General features: G+C 41.3%; 1 pseudogene; it reads left to right on the top strand.

Moving 5' to 3' along the window:
- Positions 1-10,979: 10,979 nt before the first annotated feature.
- Positions 10,980-11,581, top strand: LOC103295211 (putative high mobility group protein B1-like 1; annotated as a pseudogene).
- The last annotated feature ends 1,575 nt before the right edge of the window (positions 11,582-13,156 follow it).

The raw sequence follows: 13,156 nt of genomic DNA, 5'->3' as shown, positions 1-13,156 counted from the left end.
TTTTATCTCGATGTAATACAAATAAAAATTGGTAAAACTAGAAGGCAAAAATCCCTATTATTTAAAGTTTTAAAAACAAACAAAACCAAATTTTTGTTCTTCTGGTTTCTGGTCCTGCATATATGGAGCTTGGAAGTTGCCCCTCCATCCCAACAACAAGGAAAAAGCTGAGCAAACTGAACAATCAGCAGTTCTTAGGCCTGCCAGAGAAGGGAGGTCACAGGGCAAATCGCTGTCCCAAAGGCGGAGAGACAGGTGGATACAGAGAATCACAACTTACCAGAGCAACATCCACACACAGAATCCTCCATGGGAACCAGGACCAGGTAGAAAACCTGAACCAGTGCCAGGTAGAAAAATCTGTTTCAGCAAATCGATGAATTGCTGGAGGCTCCGAGTGTACAAGACTGTGAGTTAGAAAATTCCACTCTGAAAGGCACTGCTAAGACAATAAGGAGACAAGCCGTAGACTGGGAAAATATTTGCAAAAAAACATATCTGATAAAGAACTGCTATTAAACATAGACAAAGAACTCTAATTCAATGACAAGAAAACAAATGCCCTGATTAAAAAATGAGGAAAAGATCTGAATGGACATCTCATTAAAAATACAGGCGGATGGGAAATAAGCATATAAAAGATGCTCCACATCATTTGCCATTTAGGGAAATGCAAATTAAACAACAATAAAATGCTACTACACACCCGTGAGAATGGCCAAACTCCAGAATGCTGACACCACCATATGCTGGTAGGATATGGAGTAATAGGAACTCTCATTCAACGCTGGTGGGAAAACAAACTGGTACAGCCACTTCAGAAGACAGCTTGGCATTTTTTTAAAAAAAATTTTTTTATTTTTTACAAAAGTAACATACTCTTACCAGCACCACACTCCTTGGTATTTATCCAAATAAGTTAAAGACATACATCTACAGTTAAGGACTGAATGTTTGTGTCCCGTAAAAAAAAAAAAAAAAATCCATATATTGAAGCCCTAATCCCCAATGTGATGATATTTAGAGATGGGGCCTTTGGGAGATAATATGTTTTAGATATGGTCATAATGTTGGGGTCCACATGATAGGACTTAGATCCCTTATAAGAAGAGGCCAAGTCCTCCAGCCCCTCTGCCCCACACCATGTGAGGATTCAGCAAGAAGGTGGCTATCTATGGCCCAGAAGAGGGCTCATGCCAGAATTCGGCACCCTCATTCTGGCTTCTGGCCTCCAGACTGTAAGAAATAAATGTCTTGTTTAAACCACCCAGACTATGGTATTTTGTTACAGCAGTCCAAGATGGCAGAGACGCCCACACATCTGCAAACAAGTGTTTATAGCAGCTTTATTCATAATTGCCAAAAACTTGGAAGCAACCAAGATGTCCTTCTGTAGGTGAATGGATAAATAAACTGGTGCATCTGCGCAATAGAATATTACTCGGTGCTAAAAAGCAATATACCACCAAGTCATTAAAAGACATGGATGAGTCTTAAATGCATGTTGTTAAGTGGAAGAAGCCAGTTTAAAATGGCTACACACTATATGATTCCAACTATATGACATTCTGGAAAGGGGAAACTATGAAGACTGTAAAAAGGTTAGTGGTTGATTCGATTGACTAATGGTTCATCCCTTTTCCCCAAAAGCAACGCTCTTCGATTTATTAATTTTATCATTTTTCAAATCTAAATATCATTAATCTTGAACATATTTGTTTACTTATTAATTTCTTGACAAGAGGGTAATATCCTCAAATATAGAGAAAGTGGAGAGGATATTATGATATTACCTTGCTCCACTCTATGCAAGTCATTTTTGAAAATATGAATGAAATAGATTCGTTTATAGTAGAATTTAATTCCCAAACTTATCCCCAAAGTAGATGAAACATGTAAGCAGAAAAATTCACAAAGAACAAAGAGAAAAAATATTGTCAAACAGCTACCAAAAATATCAGGAGAGTCATATGGTTTTACAGAAGAATTCTATGAAAATCTAAAAAGATAGATAATAATAATGCTAGTTGTTATTCCAGAGCATAGAAGAATTCTTTTTATGACACATAATACTGGCATCAAAATCCAAAAGACATGAAAAAAAAGCTTCAAACCAATTTTGCTTATGAATATCAATATGAAGAAATCCCAAATGAAATATTAGCCCCCCCAAACACACACGCACACACACACACAAAACCCACTACAGCAGCACCTTAAAGGCATTTCAAATGAGAGATAAAAACACAAATTATTTAATAAATAGAGTTAGTACAAATGCCAGCTGTCTGGAAAAAATTAAGTTGGATTCATACTTCATATCTTATATCAAAATAAATTCCAAATGGATCACATATTTAAATATATTTAATTGGATTGTTTGGGTATTTTTTTTGCTATTAAGTTGTATGAATTCTTTATATTTTTTGGATAGTAACCCTTATCAGAAATATAATATGCAAATATTTTCTCCCATTCGGTATGTTGCCTATTCATTTTATTGATTGTTTCTTTTGCTGTGCAGAAGAGTTTTCATTTGATGTAGTGCCTCTTACTAACTTTTGCTTTTCTTGTTTATGCTTTTGGTGTCATATCCAAAAAATTATTGCCAAGACGAATGCCAAAGGACTTTTTCTCTATTTTTCTTCTAGGAGTTTTATGGTTTCAATTCTTATGTTTAAGTCTTCAACCCACTTAAGATTAATTTTTCTAAGAGAGGATTTCAGTTTAATTTTTTTGCGTGTGGTAATCCAGTTTATCCAACACCATTTATTGAAGAGACTTCTCTTTCCCAGCTGAGTGTGCTTTGCTTCCTTGTCAAATATTAGTTGACTGCACACGTGAGGATTTATCTCTGGGCTTCACATTCTTTTCCATGGGTCCCTGTGTCTATTTTTATGCCAGCACTATACTGTTTTGATTACTAAGCTTTGTAGTCTAGTTTGAAATCAGGAAGTGTGATGCCTCCAGCTGTGTTCTTCTTTGTTAGGATTATTTTGGCTATTGAGGGTCTTTGTGATTCCATGCAAATTTTAAGATTATCTTTTCTATTCTATGAAAAATGCTGTTGGAATTTTGATAGGTACTCCATTAAATCTAGAGATGGTTTTAGGTAGTATGGACATTTTAGCAATATTAATTCTTCTGATCTATGAACATGAAATATTTTTCCATTTGTTTGTGTCTTTAAAATTCTTTCATCAAAGTCTTGTAGTTTTCATCACACAGATCTTTCACTTCTTCGGTCAAATTTATTCCTAAGTATTTTATTGTTTTTGATGCTACTGTACATGGAATTGTTTTCTTTATTTTTTTTTAGATGTTTCATTGTTAGTGTACAGAAATGCAACTGGTTTCTATATGTTGGTTTTGTATACTGACATTTTACTGAATTTATTGATTAGTTCTAACAGTTTTTTGGTGGCATCTTTAGGATTTTCCAAATATGAAATCATATTACCTGCAAACAAAGACAATTTTACTTCTTCCTTTCTGAATTGGGTGCCTTTGTAAGTATTAGTATTAAAATGGGTCATATGGTTTGGTTCTAAGCTTTTTGGCAGCGAGGGTAAAAAGCGAAACATGGACCACATATAAAATATAAAAGATGCAAGCATATTTTCTTAGGAGAGATGGTACTTTCGCTGGCACTAAATTACAAAATTATTCTTCACCTAGAGCTTACATAAGGAAAATAAGGACACTTAATAGACTAATTCTTCAACAAAATTCTATAGTATATGAAGAAAATCAGTTCTGGCTGTTTCTTACAGTGATTGAGGTTTCCAGTAAGAGGGAAGTTCAAGGTTCCGGTCAGAGATGGAGGCATGGGAGGCTCCTGAACTCACCTCCAGGGGTTCACCAAGTCTACAGCTACACGTGGAACAATTCCTTCTGACAGAAATCCAGGACTATCTGAGCAACTCCTATGCATCTGTGAATGAGAAAAATACTCACATTGAAAGGGGCAGAAAAGGCTGAGATACACCATAGAGCCTACCTCCGGCACAGTCAGGAAAAGGTTTCTCTTGGGACAAGAAGAGAGAGACTTCTTCGCTGAGCACAAGAGGAAGGAAAGGATGAGCAATGAGAGAGAGAGTTTGGAAAGGAGGAGGGATGATGGCTTTTGTCTACATTTCCGCAGGTAGAAATAGGATGCCTGGCCAGAGGTGGAAAGAAGGGGTGGGGCAGAATTTGAGACAAAGGGGGAAGGTTTGGGGAATGCCCAAGAGGTAAATTGTGGAGTGACCAGGGAGTGGAGGAGCCTGCTACAACAGCTCAGCATGAATTTATAGGAAACTGGGTTTTTGAAAAGCTGTGACCTTCCCTGGGAAATCTCTGCCTCCTCATAGTGGGGAATGGATGGTCCTAATTAGCCTTCCTTAAGGAAAGGCAAGTGCCCTGTCACTGAGACTATTGAAGTATAACCAATTGGTAAGGATGTTGTGAAAGAGATCCCTGAATGGACTAAATAACCTTTAAGATCTCTTCCAACCTGGAGATTTTATGATGCTATAATTCTACATATTGTAAGAAACTTAACAAAATCAAATTACTTCCAGCCTATGCAAGTTGTAGTGACCTGCTTTTCAGCTTCTCTAAAGGAATGGGATGGAAAGTGCTGTGCACTCAGAAAAGATTATGCGATTCTTGCACTCTCATTCCAGGTCAGTTCTCCTAAGTGTCAGGTAATTATGATGATGGTACAGCAGCTGCACCGGCGTGCTGACTGATAAGTTAGCGCAGTATTCATCTCTCTTGAGCAGGCCTGGAACGGCTGGAACAAAGTATCTTTTTGATGCATATTCTTTTTATTTGCTGGTGGCTTAGGAAATTTCTGTTCCTCAACTCAGCATTTCCCCTGCTGACTCCTGGTTATGAAAGTTCTGTTCTCTTTAGAGAATTTTATTTTGTTCTTATACTCTGGAAGCAGCTTTGCAAAGAAGGTAAGAGAAGAGATGTTCTGTCTGGTTCCAGCTCCTAAAGGTACCACAAATCTTGGACTGATGATAGGACTCCCATTTGTCTGGGTACCGCATGTGTCTTGGAATAATGTAGAGGGAAAAAAATACTGTTCTGATATTATATGCTTGCTTCATATTGGGATGGAGCTATATATTCCCAAGACTAAATCAAAGGGTAATCTTTGAACAAGGCTCATTATGTAAGTTACAGAACCATTGAACATTGTGCAACTCCATTCTAGTTTTATTGACACCCCAACCACTTTCATCACCAGAAAATGCCATTCAGTGACCAGCAGCAGATGCATTTTCAGGAGAAATGGGGGACATCAACTTGTCAACGTGACCCCCAGCCCCAGTCTGGAGATGCTTGTCCCAGGAAGCCTCCTTCTATCTCCCAGTCACCTTGCAGCATCTTGTGACATAAACCATCTGCCCAAGGCAACAAAATATTCCACATGGAGTGAAACTTTGTGCCACTCCTTGGCATCAGAAATATTGCTTGATTCTTCCCTCAGGTTCATAATCAGTAGATCACGGGAATATAAACGTAAGTCCTACATGTCAGGGAAGAAGTAGAGGGAAAATGTTCTAAGATAGAAGGAGTGCAGACAACTAACTGATTTGTAGACAATTAACTGCTATTTATAAATAGTTTCATCCTGCTTAATTATAAAAACAAAAGGGCAGAAGTACTAATCAAACCTCAATCACTACTATACTTCCCAAAGCAATCTATGGGTTCAACACAATTCCTATCAAGATACTAGTGGCGTGCCCTAGCCAGTTTGGCTCAGTGGATAGAGTGTTGACCTGCGGTTGAAGGGTGCTGGGTTCAATTCCCATGAAGGGCGTGCATCTCGGTTTCAGGCTCAGTCCCTGGCCCTGGTCAGTGCGCATGCAGGAAGCAACCAATTGATGCATTTCTCTCACATCAATGTTTCTCTCTCTCTCTCTCCCTCCTTTCAACTCTCTTTAAAAATCAATGGAAAAATATCCTCAGGTGAGGATTAACAAAAACAATACCAATGGCGTATTTCACAGAACTAGAACAAATATTCCAAAAATTTATATGGAACCACAAAAGACCCCAAATAGCAACAGCGATCTTGAGAAAAAAGAATGAAGTTGGAGGAATCACACTACCTAATATCAAACTATACTACAAGGCCATAGTAATCAAAACAACATGGTGCTGGCATTAAAAGACATAGATCAATGCAACAGCATAAAGAGCCTAGAAATAAACCCATGTCTTTATATTGATTAATATTTAACAAGAGGCAAAAAACATACAATAAGGTAAAGATAGTTTATTCAATAACTTGTTTGGGAAAATTGGACAGATACATGCAAAAAAATACAACTAGACCACCTTTTTATACCACACAAAAGAATAAACTCAAAATGGATTAAAGACTTAAATGTAAGATGTGAAACCATAAAAATCCTGGAAAACATAGGCAGTAAAATCTTGGACATTTCTCATAGCAATATTTTTTTCTAATATATCTCCTCAGGCAAAGGAAACAAAAGAAAAAAAAAATGGAACTACATCAAACTGAAAAGTTTTTGCCCAGCAAAGAAAACCATCAACAAAATGAAAAGACAACCCACTGAATAGGAGAACATATTCACTGGTATGTCTGATAAGGGGTTAATATCCAAAATTTGTAAAGAACTTATAAAACTCAACACCAAAAAAACAAAACAATCCAATTAAAAAATGGGCAAAGGAACCGAATAGACACTTCTTCAAAGAGGATATATATAGATGGCCAGTTGACATCTGAAAAGATGCTGGACTTCACTAATCATCAGAGAAATGCATGGGATGAGATATCATCTCACACCTGTCAGATTGACTGTCATCAATAAATCAACAAACAACAAGTGCTGGCAAGGATGTGGAGAAAGGGGAACCCTCGTGCACTATTGGTGGGAATGCAGACTGGTGCAGCCACTGTGGAAAGCAGTATGGAGACACCTCAAAAAATAAAAAATAGAACTGCCTTATACCCAGCCATTCCACTTCTGGGAATTTATCTGAAGAGACCTGAAACACTAATTCAAAAGAATATATGCACCCCCATGTTCATTGCAGTGTTATTTACAATAGCCAAGATTTGGAAACAAGCCCAAGTGTCCATCAGTAGATGAGTGGACAAAACAGCTGTGGTACATTTACACAATGAAATACTACTTGACTGTAAAAAAGAAGAAAATTTCACCCTTTGCAACAGCATGGATGGACCTGGAGAGCGTTATGTTAAGTAAAATAAGAATAAAAAAAAAGTCAAATACCATATGACTTCATTCATATGTAGAATCTAATGAATAAACTGAACTAACAAGAAAAATAGAGACAGATAGAGAACAGGCAGACAGCTCTGGGAGTGGGGTATGCAGGGGGTAGGTGGAGGGATTGAGCAAAAAAGAAAAGAAGAGAGAACTCATGGACATGGACAACAGTGTGGTGATTGCCAGAGTGAGGAGGGTGGGTGGAGGGGATGACGGTATGGAGGGGATAAATTGTGATAAAAAAGTAAAATAAAATAAAGAATTAAGAATACCCCTCAATTACTGCCACTTGTATGGGGAGTCACAAAGAGTTATCCCTTTCTGTTTAGCCTCACCCCACTAGTATAGTCTGAAGTATGTCAGTGAAAGTCTCTCGACCTCATAATTCACCTAAAAATATTGGGATTAAAATGACAGTCTATTTATTGACACCATCATAGCTGTTTCCAAAATGGATACCAGTGGTTTTGATTAAAAAACAACAACACCCATAATCTATGATTCTACAAGCAGAATAGAAGAACCATGTAGCAAAATGGAAAGAGCAAAGGATTGTACAGAATCCTAGCCTGAGTAGAAGAACTGCAACATCAATCAAAATTTAGCCCTTGAAGTCTTAGACTATCTGGAAAATCCTCCACCAGCCTAAAATACCACGACTCTTGTAAGGAATGGTTACCTGTTTTACCAAGTGGGTACTGTGGTCTGTGGATGGATAGTCAACAGTGTGGATATGAATCTCTGGGAAGCCCAGGGAGAAATGGACTGTAGGAAAATGTTGGATAAACATCAAATTTTCTGCCACAAGTACCTAAATAAAACATAACAAAAATCCTTGTAAATAAATAGCCAAGTGTACAGGCAGGAGAGGAAAATCACCAGGCACCAGAAATAAGGAGGGAACCGAAAGCCATAGTGGAAAGTGGATGAGCTGCTGGCTCTTGGACGGAGGTGGGGTAGTTGTGGGGTGACTGGTGTAGAGGTAGATGTGGTGGGCATGATGGTGGCAATCTCAGTAACCCAGGGGCTCAAGCTTTCATGCCCACAGGGGAGCAAGACATGAGACCTTGGGCCGCATTAGACAGGGAGTTAGAATGAGGACCCTGCTTAATGCTGGCATTCTCGGAGGCCACAGCCTCAGGGAAAGCATAGATTAGCGGGAAACCTGTCCACTGGCTCAGCAGGAGAACAAGAAAGTATGTCTGTCTCTGCTTGGGCTTAGATTTAAAACTTCTCCCCTGAGAAATCAAAACTCGGGACCTGTGTCTCACATAGATTCTGTTTGAATTTATACTGCCCAGAAGTCTGGAAAACTCCTGAGCCAAAAACCTTAATAAAAAATGGGTTTTGATTTGCCTGGAGAAGTAAATATAGAAACATTCTGAGGGACTATTCCATCATCTAGGATGAAAGGGACTTCATGGAACATACGAGACACACCAAACGTGCATAAGAGTCTGAAGACATAAGGACCAGAGTTCCACGAAGTTGGGGTAATAGAAAGACAGGCAGATAAAGAGTGCAGTGTGTCCAAAATTAATTTTAAAAAACCTTGCCCATGTACAAAATGACATGTGGACAAGGATATTTGTGGCAGTATTATTTGTACCAAAAAGCTGGAAATAGCCCATGTCATTCTTTAGAGGACTAGTTAAGTAAACTGTGGTACATCTACACAAAGGCAACCTAGAGAAAAAAAAAAAATGAAGCTTCCTATGTACTGATGGTAAAAGGTATCCAGGATATATTATTAATTGAATAAAGCCAGAAAGAAATCAATATAATATCTTTGAGTGCTTGCATTGACACAGAAAGAATATACAAAGATTAATAACTATTATTGACTCCTAGAGGCCCAGTGCACGAAATTCGTGCACGGGGGTGGGGGTGGGGGTGGGGTGGGGTGTGTGTGTTCCTCAGCCCAGCCTGCACCCTCTCCAATCTGGGACATCCCTCTCACAATACAGGACTGCTGGCTCCCAACCGCTTGCCTGCCTCTGCCTGATTGACAGCCTGATCATCCCCTAACCACTCCCCTGCCAGCCTGATTGACACCTAACTGTTCCCGGGCCGGCCTGATTGCCCCTAACTGCCCTCCCCTGCTGGCCTGGTCTCCCCCAACTGCCCTCCTCTGCTGGCCCAGTCACCCCTAACTGCCCTCCCTGCTGGCCTGATCTCCCACAACTGTCCTCCCCTGCAGACCTGGTCTCCCCCAAATGCCCTCCTCTGCTGGCCTGGTCTCCCCTAACTGCCCTCCCTTGCCAACCTTGTCACCCCTAACTGCCCTCCTCTGCAGGCCTGGTCCCACCCAAATGTCCTCCCCTGCAGGCCTGGGTCCCCTCCAACTGTCCTCCCCTGCAGACCTGGTCCCCCCTCAACTGCCCTGCCCTGCTGGCCTGGTCTCCCCCAACTGCCCTGCTCTGCCAGCCCAGTCACCCCTAACTGCCCTCCCTGCTGGCCTGATTGCCCACAACTGCCCTGCAGGCCTGTCCCCCCCGCCCCCCCCCCAACTGCCTTCCCTTGCAGTCCTGGTCTCCCCCAACTGCCCTCCCTGTTTGCCTGATCACCCACAACTGCCCTGCCGTGCAGGCCTGCCCCCCCTTGCAGGCCTGCCCCCCCCCACCAACTGCCCTTCCCTGCAGGCCTGGTCCCCCCAACTGCTCTCCCCTCCAGGCCTTGTACCCCAAACTGCCCTTCCCTGCAGGCCTGGTCCCCCCAACTGCCCTTCCCTGCAGGCCTGGTCCCCCCCAACTGCCCTCCCTGCTGACCTGGTCCCCCCCAACTGCCCTCCCCTGCAGGCCTGGGTCCCCCCGAACTGCCCTCCCTTGCTGGCCTGGTCTCCCCCAACTGCCCTCTTCTGCTGGCCTGGTCACCCCCAACTGCCCTCCCCTGCAGGCCTGGTCTCCCCCAACTGCCCTCTTCTGCTGGCCTGGCACCCCCTAACTGCCCTCCCTTGCAGTCCTGGTCCCCCCCAAATGCCCTCCCCTGCAGTCCTGGTCCCCCCCAAATGCCCTCCCCTGCTGACCTGGTCTCTCCCAACTGCCCTCCTCTGCCAGCCTGGTCACCCTTAACTGCCCTCCCTGCTTGCCTGATCACCCACAACTGCCCTTCCCTGCAGGCCTGGTCCCCCTCAACAGCTCTCCCCTTCAGGCCTGGTCTCCCCAACAGCTCTCCCCTTCAGGCCTGGGTCCCCTGCAACCGCCATCCCTTGCTGGCCTGATCTCCCCCAACTGCCCTCTCCTGCAGGCCATCTTGTGGCGGCCATCTTGTGTCCACATGGGAGCAGCCATCTTTGATCACATGGGGGTGGCCATCTTGTGTCTTGGAGTGATGGTCAATTTGCATATTACTCTTTTATTAGATAGGATAGGGATTGGAGCATGGGTATGTGGAAGGGACATGAGTGGGAGTGAAACATATTTTTCTGTTATTTTGATTTTTAAACAATGTGAATGTATTAGTTATTAAAATTACTAGGAATAGAGAATATTTGGATAATATAATTAATGAGCTTGATCAAATGGGATATATATGAAGCATGCACCCAACATTTAGAGACTACATTTAAAAGATACTCTCTTGGTTATAGGGTGGAGAGAGTGAGGAGGCTGCATCTGGCTTCCGCTCTCACAGCCATTGCAGTACATTGAGCTCCATAGAGACAGCACTGGGGCAAGTGCAAGATGAATGGGCACTGAGAAAAAATAACTAAACATGGACAAAGGAGATCCTAAGATGTGAGAGACAAAATGTTATATGCTTTCTTTGTGCAAACTTGCTGGGCGGAGCACAAGATGAAGCATCCAGATGCTTCAGTCAAGTTCTCAGAGTTTTCTAAGTTCTCAGAGAGCTGGCAGACATGTCTGCTAAAGAGAAAGGAAAATTTGAAGACATGGCAAAGACGGCCCATTATGAAAGAGTAATGAAAACTTACATCCCTCCTAAAGGGGAAACAAAAAAGAAGTTCAAGGATCCCAATACACCCAAGAGGCCTTCAGTCTTTTTCTTGTTTTGTTCTGAGTATCTCCCCAAAATCAAAGAAGAGCATCCTGGTTTATCCATTGGTGATGCTGCAAAGAAGCTGGGAGAGATGTGGAATAACACTGCTGCAGGTGATAGGCCTGGTGAAAGGAAGGCTGCTAAGTTGAAGGAGAAATACAAGCTAAAGGAAAGCCTTATGTGGCAAAAAGGGAGTCATCACGGCTGAAAAAAAGCAAAAAAAAAAAAAAAAAAAAAGGAAGAGGAGGAAAATGAGGAAGATGATAATGATGAATGTTAGTTCTAATGCAATTTTTTCTTGTCTATAAAGCATTTAACCCCTCTGTACACAACTCACTCCTTTTAAAGAAAAAAATTGAAATGTAAATATATATACATACATATACACTGAGTGGCCAGATTATTATGATCTCTGAACGCATAATAATCTGGCCACTCAGTGTATATCCTATATAATGAAAGGCTAATATGCAAATTGTCCCCTCCACCAGGAGTTCGACCAGCAGGCAGGCCGGCCAACTGCCCATGTCCCCTCCCCCTGGCCAGGCTGGCTGGACCCCACCCATGCACGAATTCATGCACCGGGCCTCATATATATATATATACACATACATACATACACACACTGAGTGGCCAGATTATTATGCGTTCAGAGATCATAATAATCTGGCCACTCAGTGTGTGTGTGTGTGTGTGTGTGTGTGTGTGTGTGTGTGTGTATTAGAGGCCTGGTGCACGACATTTGTGCACTGTGGGTGGGATCAGAGGGTGGGAGGGAGGGCGGCCTCAGCCCAGCCTGCACCCTCTCGCAGTCTGGGACCCCTCGAGGAATGTCCAACTGCTGGTTTAAGCCAGCAGGTGGACATCCCCTGAGGGGTCCTTAGCGCTGCTGTGAGATGGCAGAGGCTCCTGCCACCACTGCTGTGCTTGCCAGCCATGAGCCCGACTTCTGGCTGAGTGGCGTTCCCCCTGTGGGAGTGCACTAACCACCAGGGGGCAGCTCCTGCATTGAATGTCTGCCCCCTGGTAGTCAGTGCGCATCATAACTACCGGTTATTCCACTGTTCAGTCAATTTGCATATTAGCCTTTTATTATATAGGATATTCTCTTAAAATATATATGAAACATTGGCAAAATTTAACTCTCTGTAGGTAATAAAATCTCTAAAAAATCCTCTAAGATTTAATATCTATAGTCCTCATTCTCTGACTACAATATAATAAAACTAAAAATTAATATATAATCAATACACCACTTTTATTTGGTTATTATAAATAATCACGAATCAAGGAAGAATAATATTAAAATTATAAAAATATTTAAAATTGAATAATAATTAATACTTTACATATTAAGTATGTAGGACACACCTAAAATGAAAATTAGAGGAAAATGGATAACCTTACATACACATACATAGAGTAGGTTGTATAGATCAATGGAATAGAATTTAGAGTTCAGAAATAGACACAACATTTACTGTTAATTAATTTTCAACAAAGGTGCCGATGGAAAAAAAACTAGTCTTTAATGAATGGTGTTAGGATAATGAATGGTGCTGGGACAACTGAATAGCCATATGCAAAAGAACAAAGTTGTACCTTCACCTCATGCCACACACAACAATGAACTCAAAATGGATTAAAGATATGAGAGCTAAAACTATTAATCTCTTAGTTGAAAATACAGGTGTAATTATTCATGACCTTGAATTAAGCAATGACTTCTTAAATATGACACCAAAAGCACAAGCAACAAAAGAAAAATGCTAGACATCAACAAAATTAAACTGTGCTTCAAAGGATACCATTAAGAAAATGAAAAGACAACACACAGAATGGGAGAACATTTTTTGCAAATCACATATCTGATAAGAAACAACCCAATTTTA

Source organism: Eptesicus fuscus, chromosome 3, assembly GCF_027574615.1.
Source record: "Eptesicus fuscus isolate TK198812 chromosome 3, DD_ASM_mEF_20220401, whole genome shotgun sequence".
In the NCBI taxonomy this organism is placed as follows: Eukaryota; Metazoa; Chordata; class Mammalia; order Chiroptera; family Vespertilionidae; genus Eptesicus; species Eptesicus fuscus.
This window is presented reverse-complemented; position numbering and strand designations above follow the sequence as displayed.